At 34.9% G+C, this 18,343-nt stretch overlaps 1 long non-coding RNA gene across 2 annotated transcripts; it reads right to left on the bottom strand.

Annotated features, from left to right (window-relative positions):
- Window positions 1-1,277: 1,277 nt before the first annotated feature.
- Window positions 1,278-17,634, bottom strand: LOC140761689 (uncharacterized). 2 transcript variants are annotated; one of them, XR_012104603.1, is made up of 5 exons: window positions 17,012-17,634; window positions 10,021-10,110; window positions 6,505-6,640; window positions 1,753-2,751; window positions 1,279-1,654 (listed from the first exon to the last, which is right to left on the bottom strand). It is a non-coding gene; the product is annotated as an uncharacterized lncRNA (long non-coding RNA). The 2 variants fall into 2 exon arrangements; XR_012104602.1 differs by lacking the exon at window positions 17,012-17,634 and having other exon boundaries at window positions 1,278-1,654; window positions 10,021-17,005.
- Window positions 17,635-18,343: the final 709 nt, after the last annotated feature.

Here is an 18,343-nt window from a genome sequence, read left to right as displayed (position 1 = left end):
AATGTAATTGTGCATTTTGATCACGCCTGTTTTGCGTCATAGAAAGAAATAATCTTATTCTTATTTATATTTTAGTTTGAAGGAATGAAAGGAAGAGAAAAAAAGATTATTAATTCCTCTAAGTCAGCAAAAGGGTAGTCTTTTTATAATTGAAAATAATATTTGTTTTTTTTTGGGTTAAATGCACTTTTATCCGTTGTTATAATAGCTAAAATTATATAGAATTAAATAGACTTTCTAATATATTATTTAAAAATAATATCGATTGAATTATACTCTCATGAAATTAAGGCAAAGGAATATGGAGGTGAAGTACAATTTTCACTTTTTTTTTTCCCCCTTTCGTTAGAGCTCTCAATAAGTCTCCAATTTCTCTTCCCTTTTCACCCTTTCATCCAAATGGTTATGCAGAGAGGTAAAAGGGAAGTTTATAGGGCAAGTAAGAAAAGTGGGAGGGGAGAAAGAGAAAAAGTAGGTATTTGTTTGGGTGCATAGAATGGGTTGCGAGTGTAACAGTCTTAGCAGGAAGCCATTGATCAATAATAGCACACCATCTTTGTTCTTCCAATCCAAAAGTTTATTTATTTTTGTTTTTTTTGGTGCAGTAAAAAGTTGAACCAAAACATCTTTCTCTCTCTTTCTCTCTCTCTCTCTCTCTCTCTCTCTCTCTCTCTCTCTCTCTCTCTCTCTCTCTCTCTCTCTCTCTCTCTCTCTCAAATTGCAATTTGAGAGAAAGGAGGAAAGACTAGTCAACTTGCTTAAATTTTGAAGACTGACAAGCACAAACATGTGATACGGAAAGGGAAAGAGATGGATCATTAAAAGAAAAATAAGGACTGATGCAACAATGAAGCAAAAGAACTTACCACCCAATTAAGCCATTTTGTTTCTTGAAAGAATGAAAGAAAAGGATTTTTTTTTTAGGGAGTATCGCCTTAGCAGGTCTTCTCATCAAAGATTGGGATCAGCTTTCGAGGTAAATTATTATATAGATTTTGGTCTTTGGTGAATGAAAGAATGATGACACTTGAACAGATGTTATGATGATCTCTCTGATTATAAACCCCAACGAAAGATTTAAAAAAGAGTTAAATTAATAGAGGGAGTCAGATAAAAGTTGCTAAAAAGTTTACCATCAGTTGTTTCCTTTAATTTATCACTTAAAATACTACTAATGAGTAGGATTATTTACATCATGCAATTTCTAGGCATGTAGCAGATGATACTGAGGTGTATAAACTCTTCAAACCCCACCAGTAGCAGGAACAAGACTTTATTTCCTATAACAGTATCATAGTTGGGGGAGGGGGGGAAAAGAAAAAGAAGCAGCCTAATTAGCTTCCATGAACATCTCATAAACTTTACCCTAATTGAAAGCATTCTCAGTCTCAATAGTAGTGTTGACATTTTTGAAGCAAGTGGCCACTCAAAGCACTTTGATGTACTGCATTTGTAACTAAGAAGTGGAAGGTAACCTTTTTCTTCCTTTTTCTTAACTAGAAGCAGCAGCTTTCATTAACCAACAACCTACCCATTATCAGAGCAAGAGTTCCTGAGTTTGAATCCCTCCAAATCTTTATCTGGCATTAAATCCGTGGAGAGAATTTCCACGGTGGCATCGCCGGACCCCATCGACCATCAACATCTTGCCAACCTAATAACAGTAGCAGAAGACTACAAAGATGTTAGTCCAACAGTAATGGAGAAAAGAGGAGAAAAAAAGGCATACTTGGTCAAGTAATTCTACTGAACCTGATACACAAAATTTGCATTGTCAACATCAGTTTTCTGGTGAATGACTAGGTGTTGGGAGGCAGTTCCCCGGTAGGCACGGATCGTCTACTCAACCTTTACATAAAGAGCCTAACTTTTCTGGCATTTAAATCCACTGCTGGGTTGCAACTCACTGAAGCTTCAGGTTCCTCAACCCATACATATAACAACTAGTTAAAATTACTTTCCAAAAAGAACACAATCACTTCAATAGCAAGACAAGAGAGATTTCTACTGGCACTTAAATTGAATGATGAACTAAACCGGAAGCCATATGAGTTTCAAGTCGGTTTTGACATTTTACAAGATTTTGCTAAGCATAGATCGGTACAAGCTCTAATGATGAAGCATTCGAAGCAGTCGAAAACCAAGAGAATAATATCATTGAAGATCAAAAGATTCACTTTTGGGATGTATAAAGTGGCATTGATGATAATGAGAAGACAAACAAAAAAAAAGGGGAGGGAATAAACCTCTTTCAGCAAGACACTGACAGCACTATGGAAGAAATGGAAGCACCTGAATTGTACATCAAGCAAAGAATCTGTTTAATAGAAATGCCTTGAAGAATGATTTCTATCGTATTCACCACAGGTCCACAACTAATGTGAGAATTGAGTTCCAGATTGCATCTTATTAAAACCATCAGAAAATGCCAATGAAAACTCAAGAGAATGTCAATGAAGTAAGCCTGCTTTACTGCAAGCCTGAAGCTGAGGAAATTATCATGTCCTAATAACCTGATACCTTGCTGTCTAATGTGTACAGAAATTACAATCTTTATCAAAAAAGAAGAGAGCAATGTGAATTACATGAAAAGGCACATCCGATGGCCAAATAAAACTGTTTGTTAAATATACAATAATGACCATAAAATTCTGTTAATCATGCTGCATGCCTTCCAAAAAATTGTCGGGAATGTGATCTTCCATCCAATTCTATTGCGCTTCTGTGGATTCAACGTTGATTATGTTGCACCTGTTCATGCCACAAATAATTAAGGATGAATACTTGCAGTCATGCACACCTCATATGACACCAATGTAAGATGAAAATCTCAAAATATGAGAAAAATCACAGGTTCACATGAAACATTGAAATGTGGTAACGTCTGTTGCGTATGGACAAAGTCATTTATTGTCAATGAATAGTTAATTAAGGAACTGAACAATGCCTGACATGGAATGCTAATGCAAGAAGTACTAAAGTTTGTATAACCCAGGAGTAATGGTGATTAAAAGGATAGGCTTGTAAGATATCACGACTACAAGATTCCAAAACAATCATGACTAGAGCCAACAATTATTTATGAGTTGATAAAATGTTCAGCATAGTGAACAGAAAATCAGAATCAATACAACTAAAGAAACTTACACAAGCTATAAGATAGTTGTCTTTTAAAATGAGCACCTTAAACTTTTCCTTAATTTAAAGTCCGGTACATCTTCATAATGGTCTTGAAACTCTGATTAACTCGATATTCTGATGGACTTTGTTCTGTCACATCTGGACAGAACAATCCTAATCATGAGTAGCATAAACACTGACTTTTGGCATCAATGAACCAACAGTTTGTGCTCAATAAACAACACAAGAGGAATAATAAAGATTAAAAGCTTTAATAAACATGAGAAACAGAAAAGGTGAATACTTGGCTAAGCAATCAGTATCGACAGATACATGGATCTTATATGTCAACATCAGTTCTCTGGCTAAGCAATATTTGCTGCTTGCTGATCGCTGTGTTCAAAAATTATTGAGCATCGACTAGATACATGGATCTTATACGTCAACATCAGTTCTACGGCTAATGACCAGGTGGTGGGAGGCAAAATATTAACTAGGCATGGATCAGGGCTCAAACTTTTTTAAACGACTTTATTTTTGCTCTTTGGATCACTTTCTGAGCAACTTCCTCCTGCATTGGGTTAATTCTACAACCATATAACTTTATACTATATTACCTGCAAAATGAGCTATCACTTATCAGGAGAGCACTTATCCCATGATAAAGAATTTGGTAATGATATCAAGCATTTCAATATCAAGTAAAAACCTTGGTAAGAATTTGGTAATGGTAACATGTACTTCAATATCAAGATAGAAAAATTTGTAATGACAATAAGTACTCTTGGAATGACAAAATAAGCTGGGAGTATAATTATGCTTGTCAACTTTACCCTTGATGTAAGATATCAGAATCTCATTTTTTATTGCTTGACAAATATCACTTTGTAGAAAACTAGATTGTTTTAGGGTAATTAATGAGTTTCTTGCAAACTAAGAGATAGAAGTACGTAAGACAAAAAAATTCGCTTTCAGTATTTATGATGAGTTATGCAGTGATAATGAAAGCATAGAAATGCCATATACAAATCTCTTTCAAATGACAATGCAATTTGAATCAAGGTTCGAAAAATCGGAATCAAGATCGGGATTGGACTTCCGAAAAAATGACATGTATCAGCCGGATCAACTGTATCGACCGTATCGGTTATCTAGATCGGATTGGACTTTTTAATTACGTAAAATTCTAAATATTATTTAAAAATACAAGAATACTTTTAAAAATTTAGAAAAGAGTTTACCAAAAATAAGAAAATAAAGAAAAAAAAATCTATGATACAATAAAAATTGAAAATAAGAAGAGATTAGAAAGTGAGTGATTGGAAAAGAATCAAACAAAAGAAAGAAAAACCATAGTGCAAAGAAGAAGAAGAAGAAGAAGAAGAAGAAGGGAGACTGAGAGAGAAATAAATAAATAAATTACAAAATTATATACCGGAGTTCGCAGAGTTCGTTGGAGCTAGATCTCTTCATAAGAGAAATAATAGTTATGCGATAAAGAGAGAAAAAAAGAAAGGAGTGAAAGAGAGAAAATGAGAGAAAGAGAGAGAGTGTTTTTTATCGAGCCTAGATCGGGATCGGGTTTGGCCGATCCTGATACTGATCGACCGATCCAACGAACCATGATTTGAATGACTGACAAAAACTACTAATAGCTAGTAGAGCAGTGCAGAAGTAGCAGCATCAGCTTCAATGTTTTTCATCTCTAACATCACGTGATCAAACAATGTTCACAATACAAGATAAAGATTTTGAAAAATCTCGTGGCTGCATCTTATTACTACCATCATGTTATGGATTACTAGTAAGTTCCCATTGAACCAATTTGATTTGTTGCAACTATGAAATTTCATTCACTTGTTCACAGGGACAATAAATAAGACTATAAGTGCGACAGGACTTTTGGGTTCCGTGAAATAAATGAAAGCTAATAGTCATAACACTGGTATGTGAAAGAAAATCTAACAGATCTAAAAGCACAACAGCCTTGAATATGCTTTACAATGAAGCTCCAAACATTGGTGAGACAACCACTTCAACAATGGACATTATCAACGTTTGAAGAATGTCTTTATTTAGCATTCGGTTGGCGCGTAAAGAGTACTTATTTTTGAATTAGGCATCCCTTATATGTGCGCAGACAAATGCCCACTTATACACATTTAGGTCAAACTTTGCCGGCCACATGATAGTTTATGTACAATATCTCATTATAAATGGAGAGGTGTAATAAGAGAATGTGAATAAGGAGAAGCGAGATAGTTACCAAATTACCCCTTTACACTATACAAAATAACAAATATGTCCTTACAAAATAACAAGTATAATATCTTACTATAGACCAATAAATATTATTATCAAATATGAATAAAAAGAACATATTATAGAAAATAATATTTGCTTAACCATAATAACATTTTTAAGGACAAAAATAATCAATGTAATTATCTATTTATTATTATATAAAGTATATTTCATGATAATAATTTTGAAAAGTTTTTTATGTTCATATATTATATTTATTGATAATACAGTATTTAATAATTATATTGTATAAATCAATTTTATTTATTTAATTATATTAAATATATTAGAGCTAATACATCTCATAGGGATAATATGGTAATTAACATAGAAAATTATCAACATCATTTCCCCATAATTACTTCTGCCAAACTAAACACTAAAATATGCATAAACTTAAACGGATACAAAATTCGCATATAAAAACGTAAATAAACTTATCCTTGAATAACTTTACTCAACAACCAAACGAGGCCTTAATCTAGACTAGTAAACAGAAATCTAAGAGAGTATTACAGGTATGGTTTATCAAATAGGAATCAGTTTTCAAGCTAAACATGAGATTTTGATTTTTGATTATACGGAAGTATGGCATTATGTCAACTGGCATATCTCAAGAAAAATGTGGATAAAAAAGAAACTCTTGGTTAAATAAAATAGTAAGAGGACTCAACTTCACAACCTATATGAAGAGATACTGATTTCAGACTAGTCAAGAATTTAAACCAGATGATATCAGTAAAATAGAGTTTGCTCAATTATCTTCAGCCACAGTTAGAAAGGCCTTAAAGAGCTTGCTATCGTTTCACTTCCCATTATGAGCACCTTAAACTTTTAACCAATTGCAAAGTGCAAACCTAGTCAATGTGAAGGTATAATCATATATTCTGAAGAATTCACTATTCAAGGCACTATGTTTTGCATCTATGCTGGTACTCTTAGTATTCTTTTTTACAAGAGTTAATCTTAGCTCCAGCGAAACAGCAATTCAATGTGAAGACATGAACTCTACGAACCTAATCTATTAGTAACATTAAAAAAAGAGAAAATGACATGCTTGAAAAATTAATTCTCATCAACCTGAGACAAATTACATGTCCACATCAGTTTTCAAGTTAGGCACAGATTAGCAACCGACTTTTCTAAGAGAATCTCCGCTTGATCTTGTAGTCACCTAGTGTGCTGCGATCCACATCGGACGTGACCACTCAACAACCTGGAAGGAGAATGAAGATATCAATGTTGAATTTATAATATGGAGAAATATTTAGTTATGACAACAGCCATTTCTGCAGAAAGATGGAAAAACTTGTGGTAACACACTTCTAACTTAGTATTCAAACCTATCTTAGATTCATCAATTAAAACAGTAGCAGCTAATAGCATACACCATAGAACCTCATATTGAATATCCTAAGTTAATTCATCTATAACTGATGCAAACAAATAAGGGATTGATGCTGAATGCTGGTATATAACTTGTCACTCCTCTGGTCATCCTCACACTAGCAATAGCTACATCATAATGTCCTTAGTAACATCAGTATATATGCCTTTCTCAATATGCTATATTTTCTCGATACGCCTTTCTTCTATATCACCCACCATATTAATTCACTAAGAACTCAATTATAGGCTTTTTCTAGATCAATAAATACCATATGGAAGTCTTTTTGAGATTTTTTTTTTCTTTCCACACAAACGAATTGGCTTGATCCGATTCGTAATGTTTTCTAGACAGATTTGAGAACGGAATTTTCAAGGGCGATTCCAATAGACCTACCCATTGGATCCTCCTGAAATTTGGATATATTGTCGCTGAGCTTTCCAACAGATCTAGGATCTCAAGATTTAGCCGGTTAGCTTTAGAGATATCAACCAAATAGGGGCTAAAGGTCAAGATATGTTCTAGATGGTAATGCAAATTGAAGGATAGCCGAAAGGGAAAAAAAATGAGAGAGAGGAGGCGGGCTCTTACGGACAAGGGTGGTAACACTAGACGAAGGGTATTATTTGCTTATTGTCATTGTAAGGTCTATGTAGGCCAACTCTTTACTCAGTTGGGGTTAATAAAGAAATAAATTTTTTTGAGATTTATCTCCAATATGAGTTTTGAGTGTGAAACCTTAATCGAAAAATGAGGTGTGAAACATCATCTGACATCATCTGATGCGAGTTTTAGGTGCGCAAAGCCAATATGTCTCCTCTTTGTTTCTTCAAAAGACATTATCGAATGTGGTCCTTCTTGTTTATGTCAATGACATTGTTATTATTGGGACATATTCTTTACTCATTACTCAATTTTAGCAGAACCTTCATGATTCGTTTTATATGAAAGATCTTGACCCTCTTCAGTACATTTTAGGATTGGAAGTTCACGATGATCTATATGGTTTACATCAACATAAATACACAGATGACTTGATTGCCTTGGCTGGTCCACAGGGTTCTTCTTCTGTGGATACTCCTATGGAAGTAAATATTAATATCAACTTGAGGATAGTGACCTTTCTGATCCTATAGTCTGTTAGCAATTATTTGGCAGCTTGAATTATCTTACTATTATGCGGCTTGATAGCTCATTTGTTGTCTAGTAAGTTAGTCGGTTTATGAAATCTCCTTACCATCTTCATTTGGTGGTTGTTCATTGTATCATTCGGTATCTTCGAGGCTCTTCTCATAGTAGCTTGTTCTTTTCTATTGGTTTCCCTCTTCATCTTGTTGCATTTAGTGATGCCAATTCGGTCAGATGTCCAAATATTTGTCGTTCTCTCACTAGTTAGTGTACGTTTCTTGGAGAATCTTTAATTTCTTGAAAGAGTAAGAAGCAAGATTGTGTTTCCAAATCTTTGACTGAGTCTGAGTATCGTGCAATGTCGGCTACTTGCTCGCAGGTTGTTTGGCTTTGTGGGTTACTGGCTGAGATTGGTTTTCCTCAATCTAATTCCACTCTTCTTCATGCAGATAACACAAGTGCAATTCAAATTGCTACAAATCCTGTCTTTCATGAATGCACCAAGCATATTGAGGTGCATTAGCATTTTATTCAAGAAGCTGTCAATACTCGGGTTATTTCTCTCCCACAAATTTCCACAAATATTCAGATAGTGGATGTGTTTAGCAAGGCTATGGGCAGCGCTATCAATTTCTTGTTTGCAAATTGATGCTTCTTGATCAACCAATATCAATTTGGGGGGGAAAGGTCGTAGGTGGTAGACAGACAAACAAAGGATCATGTAAAGCCTAGGCGCTAGGTGGATGCCTAAATAGGCACCCATAATTTAAGACAATCTACTGAATAGCAAACACTCAATTGAGCAGGAACTGCACTACACTAAACATCAAAGATTTATCGCAATCCTTAAGCTCTGTCCCTTAATCCACTAGATCTAGGTCTTCTATGCTGGAACATGAACAGAGGAAGCAGTGAGTATAGTCTTTGGAACGAACCCTGGGTTGATCTCGCAAGGGGATTGTACTAAAGAAAGCTATCAAGCCCAATTCCAACCAAGCAACCTTTAAAATGAAATAATTGTTAGAGAAGATGTTAAAATTAGTACCTATAATCTAAATAATGTACTAACTTATTCTTGTTAAGATATATAATAAACTATTTGAATCCACTAATTCATCAACATGTACAATAATCTTAAATTTCAAAGTCAATCTACATATTAAAATATGTTACGAGATACTAAAGCGGTCACTTATGCAGAACCTAAGTGGGGCCTACTTATATTCTATCTAAGGCGGCAGACTAGGCATTAAAGCAGAAGTTTTTTTAAAACAATGATATCAATTAGTTGCATATATTACCATATTTGTTGTATAGCGTTGGGAAAGAAACTATTGTGATTACCTTCCTTATTTGGAGGTGTTTTAGTTGGAGAGATCAATTAATTAGGCTGTAATTATGGGACATGAGTCATTTTTAAAGGAGGAAGAAAAGAGCATAAAGATTATTTAGTCAAATTGACATGCTACTGTTTCAATTTTATGACTAGGTAAAGTTTGGCTTGATTAGAGTTAATTTGGGTTTCAATTGAGTCAATTAGAGTTGGGAGTTGATTTGGTCTACTTGTTTTAATAGTCGTTGCTCAAGGGCAAATCAGTCATCAGGAAAGGGATGAAACATGTTGTGCTTAAGGAAATTGGGAGTTGATTTTGGGAGCTAAAAGAAAATTCAATGGTGGCTTTCCTCTTCATACTCTTCACTTGAATTGAAGGTTGAATTCGAAGCCTAAGTTGTTTAGCCAAGAAGAAAGTTTATTTTAAGGTTCGGTCCTCTAGTAGTACTCCAAATGAACTTTGATGTCACATGTTGTGCTTAAGGAAGAAACCCAACAACAAATGAACGAGTAGCGAGAAAAGAAAATAAACCAAAGAAAAAGGAGACATCAAGATTTACATGTTTTGGCACAAGGCTTATGTGCAGCCTGTGTGCAACTATCAGTCTTTTAGTATGAGGAAATAAAAATTGTACAAGAAAATATGCTCAAAAATACCAAGCAAAACCCTCCTCCACCCTCTTAACTCTCCCCAAATCCAGTAGACAAGAAAACCAAAAAGGAAACAAGTGTAGGAAAAAAAAATCACCTTATTCCTGCGTCACCACAATAGCCTTTGCTCAATCCTTGAATCTGCAACACCTTGAATCTTGCACATGACCTTGAATCCTTGATAAGACTGTTCAAATAGGATAAAAGATCCACATACAAGCTGGACAGAAATACATAACTCTATAGGATTTTTTATAGGTCGACACATTTCAAAACTTACATACAAAACCAAGTTTTGAAATCACTGTCTTAATCAGCGATTTTTAACGCGAGTTAAGAAAATTTCAAATCACTCAGAAAATTTGCCAAATCTGATGGGGAGTTTTTTTTCATATAAATCTCTAAACTGGAAAGTGATTTATATAGAAATCTTTTCCCCAAATATCAATTTTCTAAGTGACTTTAAAAATTTTTATATTTAAGAATCACTGAATAGGATAGTGATTTCAAGACACACCTAGTGCCATTATAAGTTTGAAAGTGTACAAGACCCGAAAGAAAATTTGAGGCAAACTTAAATTAGTCAAAAACTCTAACTATATATACTATATTGTGGATTGGCGAGCCGATAGCATGAACAGCACATGGCTTGCAATATATCATGTCAGCAAGGTTTTAAAAAACTATATGCAGTAGATGGATGGACAAGAGGTCATGTAGCATCTAGGCGCTAGGTGGGCCCTCAATATAAGATAGTTCAAACATAAACAAAAAGAACAAAGAAACAATAGTTAGAGAAATAGTTGAAATTAATACACATTCTAAAAGATATATCATTGTTTTGAAAAGAGGCTGCATAGACGAATAGGATGCCATATTTGAAGTGTCCATGTCGGAGACTTGTCGGACATCGACACTACTTGGACTCTTGTTGGACACATGTCGAGCACTTCTAAAAAGTATCTAATATTTGATAAACTATAAAATAAATCCAGACATTCCTTCAACACTTTTGGTCACTCTTGGGACACCCTTTGGATGTAATACTTATTTTTGGATGTAAGATTTAGTTTTGGGACGTAAGACTTATCATATGCTACAAATTTTTTTGATAAAAATTATCTATTACAAGAATTTCGTGCATATGCCACAAAGATGTAATGCAAAAATCACAAGTTATTGGACCAAAAAAAGTAATACAAATATAAATTAGTGCAAAGAAACACAGATTTAGCTATTCCATCTATTATAGTTAAATAATGGTAGTTAGTTATTTCCTCTCATAATATTGAATTGTATCGTCACATATTAGCATTATCATTTTTGACTTGTTGTGATATCTTTGTAGTATTGTCTACATTTTGATTTTCTCTCATGAATAACTTATGCATGCCTGTGTATTTATGTTTTCAGTTAGAAAAATATTTCTTTAAATAATTCAATAATATGTATAATGCTTTGATTTATTTATTTTGTTGTAACTTAAACATGTCCAGACCTATTTTTTCAAACTTTGTCATTCTCGTGTTTATATCTATCATATCTGTGTCCCATATCCCGTATTCATGTTCGTACTTCTTAGTGCATTATGTGGTCTTCATACGCAGTTCGACTACATATAGGATGCATATACAAGCTGCATATTAACCACATACAATTTGCATCCGCATTTTGAACTTCAACAATTGCATACCAACTACATAAACATAGGCACTCTCGCATTTATATGAAAGCTCTATGTTATATTTAGATATTTATGTTACTTATTCACTAATGTTGTTGGTGTAACTTATTATAATTAAAATTATTTATTGAGTAATCATATGATCAAAAGGTAGTATCCTTAGTGGATAGAATATTATGAAGATGATTCTCCATATATTAATTTGCAATTTTTATCAATTTATTAGCTTATTGTGCTAAACTATACAATAGACTATATAGGTAAATTATAAATAATTCTATTTTTAATATTTGTATTGTTAAGCACATATACGTCCGTATATACACCTACACACTTAGGGGTGAAAACGGATCGGATACGGATCGGATAGTGCTCAACCCATATCCGGATCCGTATTTTTAGTTTGGATACGGATTCGGATACGGATATTGGACGGATAGCAAAATTTAAAACCATATCCTAACTAAACGGATACGGATAATTTTCGGATAAAAGATCGGATCTTAAACGGATATTGATTAAATTTAAAATAATTATAATATTTTATTTAAATATAATTAACACAAAATTATTAAGAGTTTTACAACAAATAATTTTTTTGTATGTCAAAAATATAAAATTAGAGAAATTAATCTCTATAAATAATATATAATATATTATTAGTAATAATATTAATACTTACTATTTAAATAAGCAAACTAAAAACTGTAAATCATTTAAAAAAAATATGCGGGTAAACGGATATCCGATATCCGTATCCGAATCCGAAAAATTTATCCGACCCGTATCCGAATCCGTATCCGAATTTTTTTCAAAAATTCTATCCGTATCCGAATCCGAGTGGGATAGAATTTTTTTATCCGAATCCGATCCGAGTCGGGTCGGATAGTGGGTCGGGTCGGAGTAAATCCGACCCGTTTTCACCCCTATACACACTACATAGGCACTACAACGATCACTTGAACGCATAGCGCGGGTACTTCACAACATTACAATATATTAATTTATTCTTGTTAAGAACCATAGTAAGTCATTATGGTGTGGGCATCACTATTCGTCATGTTTATTCTCGTAGGCACAAGAGGATTGCACCTGTAGAGGGTTTTAAGTAGCCCTCTAGGGCTATTATCGTCTTTTTGCATTTTACTTTGTTTTGCCTATATAAAGGCTTATAATCCTCTTTTATTAGTTAATGAATATTTTGAGAGTTTTCACATATTAAGTGTTTGTTGGTGGATTCCAATGTCGGTGGGTTCCGACACCTCAATTGGTGAATTCTCTGGGTTTGATTATTTTCTCTATTTCTTAAATCTGCAATCAAGAAGTTGTCTAGCATCAACTTTGGTATAAGAGCCAATTGTTTTCCGGTTTATGGATGCTCCACTGCCTAGATTTTACGTCATGCCACATTTTTTCTTCATTAGATCAATCGCCCCACGAACATCGGAGCGCTACGAAGTTTGTCGCCCATCAACATCAAAATCCGAACTTGAATTACATGAGGAGATCATCCTTAGCGAGAAAAATAAGAAACCATTACCATCACCTAATCTCCACATAAAGTTAGAAAATCATCAAAAAGTAAGTTTTATTTAAGCTCTGTGTTCCTCGTACATCCGTATGTGACTTCCTAGTTTGGGAGATCCATGCCGGTGGCCTGTCGAGGCATTTTGAACATGATAAAGCCATTGAAAAAGTTGAGTGTCAATTCTATTGGCCAAGTCTCAAGCGTGACATAGCAAAATTAGTTGGTCAATGTAAGACTTGTCCATTAGCAAAGTATAGAAAATAAAACACTAGACTTTACATCTCGTTACCTGTGCCTGATCACCCATGGTAGGATGTAAGCATGAATTTTGTCCTTGGATTACCTCACACTTTTAGAAAACATGATTCGATCTTCATGGTCATGGATCGCTTCTCTAAGATGGCTCATCACATTCTTTGTGCTAAAACCTCTAATGCTTCATATGTGGCAAAATTGTATTTTGCCCATATAGTCAAGTTATATGGTCTTCCAAAACCTATTATATCCGACCAAGATGTTCACTTTATGAGCTATTTTTGGAAAACCTTATTGCACATGGTTAGCACAAACTTAAAGTTCTCTACAGCCTATCATCCTCAAACCGATGGTCAAACCGAAATCGTTAATCATAGTCTTGGAAATCTTTTACAATATCTCATGGATAATCATAACAAAACCTAGGATGTCATTTTTTCTATAGTCCAATTTGCATATAATAACTCTATTGGTAGGTCTATAGGCATAAGGCTATTTGAGGTTGTTAATGGTTTTAAATCACAGAAACCTTTAGAATTGTTGCCCATATCATCTCATAATAAAGTCTCTAAATCTGCTGAATCATTTGCACATCATGTTCATTCTTTGCATCAGAAGATCTTTAAATGAATTGAGATGAACAATCGTCAGTATAAAATACATATCAACTTGCACAAGCGTGCCAAAGAGTTGGAGATCATGTTATGATTCATGACAAACCCGAACGATTCTCTTCAAGAGCTATCCGGAAGTTGCATGCTTGTAGTGTAGGACCTTTCAAAATTCTGAAACGTGTAGGCTCTAATGCTTATGTCATTGATATTCCCTTGATTATGGCATTAGTTGTACTTTAAATATTGAAAATTTAGTAGCCTACCAAGCACCTATGAACATCCCTACTAAATCATAGGCTACTAATACGATTCGGACTTCATCGATGTCATCTCGAGTATAGATACACTTTAGGGTGTCTTTAATTCTTATTTTAGTGTTTATTTCATGGAAAAATAAGATTTTTGTATGTCGCGTTCGAACGCAAGTGGGGTGCATCCGAACGCGCTTGCGAACGCCTGCATCAGGTTCGCAAAAATAGAGAAAGCAAAATGTGTGTTCGAACTCGATCGAACGTGTTCGAACGCCTGCATCACGTTCGTATTGACAGAGAACACTTTTGTGCGTTCAAACGTGTTCGACCCCATTCGAATGCAGTCAACGAAAATCCACCGTTTCTAGGGTTAATAATCGTCATTTTTAATTATTTGGTTAGCCTCTAAAAGTGTGGATGGCAACCAAGGAGTGATTATTGAATGAATTGAGTTTTGCCCTAGTCTTCTTCTCTCTCGTTCTTTTGTTCCCCGGAGCCGCCACTTCTAGCCTCCCTTGACCGGCCACTCACCTTAGTCCCTTAGAGGCGGCCCACTCCTCCCCATTCTTCCAATCACTCTATTACCTTGCCCTAACCCCTTCCATCATCCATAATCCTTCCACCACCACTTACTCACCGGTGCCACCCCATTATCATCGGTCTACCACCATCCATCATCACCTAAGATTTTGTGCCTCCATCCACAGATCCATAGATAGACTCCTTGACGTTCGTCTACTTCTCGGACGATATCTCGAGATCCCACCATCTGATTTTCCTGAAATTAGATTTATTGGAAAGCTCTTTCCCAAGGCTACAACATATCAAAATTTCACGTTGATCTGACGACTGCATCTTCTGAGATCCATTTTCTAAGTTCCATACCAAATCCTGTCTAGATCTAAAAAAGGGATAGATCAAACCTTAGCCAAGGAGAGATTGTATCAGCTACATCCACTACTATTCCAGAAATACCTGATATACCACATACCACTTCTCCTTTCCTATCTACATTACAAGAAAAGATAGACACTATTTTAGATGATCAAATAACATCTACTGCAGAAGGAGGGGTTCACCGTTTTCTAATTCAGTGGCACGGTCGACCAAAGTATAATTGTATGTGGATCACTCGCAAGGAGTTACAACAACTTGACTCGGACATCTTGGAGTACTATTAGAGCCATTCACACCCCCACTTGACTAGGTCGAGTTTCTTCCACCCTAGGAGAATTGGTGTGGACACCACTATTCGTTACGTTTATTCTTGTAGACACAAGAGGACTGCACCCGTGGCTCTTTGGTTTAACAAGAATTTTGACTAGCTTTTTAGGGCTATTCTCATCTTTGTCTTTTACTTTGTTTTGCCTATATAAGGGCTTGTAATCCTCTTTTATTAGTTAATGAATATTTTGAGAGTCTTCACATATTGGTAGATTTTTCGAGTTTGATTATTTTCCCCACAGTTTTCGCTTAAATGTCGGTGGATTCCGACACCTCAGTTAGTGGATTCCCGGGGTTTGATTATTTTTCCTTCTTCTTCTCAAATCTATAATTAAGAAGTTGTCCAACATCACATTAACATACGCTAGATATCAATATCTACAGTAATTTTTAATTTTAAAGTCAATGTACATATTAAAACATAATACAATACATTAAGGGGATTCATATTCCATCTAAAGCAAGAGCCTAGGAGTTAAGGTGAAAGTTTTTTTAAACAATGTGGCCAACACGTACCATTAGGTAAGGGTGTAACCGGATACAAATTATCCATTACTGAATCTACTCTGAATCCAGTTAACCTAGATTTGGATCTCAATTTTCTAATCCTAGTGTAACCGGATCAAAGTTACTCATTACCAAATCCAATCTGAATCAGTTTAATTCGGAGGCGGATGACAATTTTCCAATTGTTTAATAAACGGGTCAGATTTGGTTTAAGTAGTTTCGGATCCTATCGGATTTGGGTTCAGAGCAGATCTTGACTAAATATCCATTTAAACCTTGATGGATATATAATTTTTTTTGTCTTTTAGCAATGGTTAGTCCAATACTTAATCATGTAAATAGAAAGATTATTCTAATTCCTATATATGAATAATCTTAAGCATCTCAAAAAATACCTTTGGACTATTATTATGTTTGCTTAAAATGTTAATTTGTGTCATTTTTGGTGAGTGCAAAAAGCTACAACTTGTTGCTTTGTTATAAGATTATTGTATTTTTTATATCATAGTATACTGGTTATTCATGAGGAATCTGAATCCGATCCACTAGCCAATTGAATTTGAATCCAATTCGATCCCAACATAAACTGATAATAAAAGGATCAGATATGGATATTAGAATTATTTATCCATTTAAAATATAATTCGAATTTGAATCAGAATCCAACAAAATTAAATGGATATGGATCAAATCTTTGAGTATTTAACCCAACCCTTTTATCTTTTCTAGAACTTGGGAGAACTAACATATTCATTTGATTTCTAAAATTTGAATTGTAATATATGTGTGTGTGTGTGTGTGTGTGTGTGTGTGTGTATGGTCCGACTTGGTAGTGGAATGTTGGCCCCTTCCCTGTAGTAGAATGTTGGCACCATACACGATACACATCAAGAAATGAACTATGCAGGCCATGATTATTATATCAAAATAGACGCCTACAATTACATACATAATGAAAACAAAATATAGATGCATCCTAGGCATGGATTCTAGTCAGGCGGTATGAGGAATGAAAGCCCACTTGCCTTGTAAGTCGCTAAATCCTTGCCCGGGATGGCACGGCTACTCCAAAGTTCGCGGTCCTCCCGATCTCCGATGCCTCCGGCAGCGAGCAATGAACTTGAAATAATTTCGAGAGCCTGGACGACATGGAATCCCTCTCTGCCTCAATCTTTTTATCTTTTCCCCCAACTATTTCCCTCTTCTTCTCTCTCTCTCTCTCTCTCTCTCTCTCTCTCTCTCTCTTCTTCCTTCTCTCCTTCTCTCCTTCTCTACTCCCCTTCGCTCACAGCGTCGAGGGTTGCTCCAAGCCCTTACAAAGACGATGTCGGCGGGGGCGGCGGAGTCGGCGAGATGAAGGGAAAAGTTGGTGTCCCACTTCGCTTTTTTACTTTTTTAATGGATGTGACTTGACCATCGTATCTAGTTGATGATCATGGACTAATAATCGACTAAATAGCAGCTTTCCGAATAAAGATGAGATCGAACAGTACAGATAAATTGACTGTTGATCGGACGAAATATTAAATAAATATCTGGGATTATTTGGAAGACTCACAGTGTGTATATATATATATATATATATATATAATACAAGGGATGAAAGCCCACCCAATCCAAAAAAATCAGAAGAGATTTCAACTCTGGAGGTTGGAGCCCCGTACACCTAGCCATTTTACTCCCAAAATTAATTGCCCAATGAATCGATTTTCTTCAAAGCACGAAGAAATTAAATACTTGCAAAAGAAATTTAATTCGATTCTCCTCCCTCATCTCTAACGACGGACCCAGTTCCTTCCGCCAATCCTCAGGTACATATAGAACAAATGTATATTGTCGTAGAAAAAAATTAACCACCAAACTAGAGACATAAAAAAAATCTCACGGAAGTCAAAGCCTCAAAGGTAGGAGGGAATATGCCGCTTCCTCCAATTTGTGCAATAGTTTGCCATAGAAACAGAGAAAAGGATATATTGATCAATATACAATATTACAACTAATAACGATATGCCGGATAGGTTCATCCTTCATACAACATAAGCAGCAAATAGCATGAATAAAAGAGTCGCGCCTTTTCATCATCTAAATAGAAATGACTCCATTTAGATGAAGAAACTTGACACCATGATCATAAATAGACTCTATTACACACCATGACAAACAAAGACGATTCATACCAGCTGAAAATAGGCTGTCAAAATAAACAAGCTTCTCACGGTCAAGCTTGGTTTAAAATCAACTGAACCGGGCTTGATCTTCAAAATATACTTAAAAATAATTTTGAGTCAAGCTTGATCAAGTAGGCTCGATAAGACTCAAAATAATTATATATATATAATATTTTATATTATGTTATA

Source organism: Typha angustifolia, chromosome 6 (genome assembly GCF_048772165.1).
Source record: "Typha angustifolia cultivar Huaian chromosome 6, ASM4877216v1, whole genome shotgun sequence".
Taxonomy (NCBI): Eukaryota; Viridiplantae; Streptophyta; class Magnoliopsida; order Poales; family Typhaceae; genus Typha; species Typha angustifolia.
Note: the sequence above shows the minus strand (reverse complement) of the source record. Positions and strands in the feature narration are given on the sequence as shown.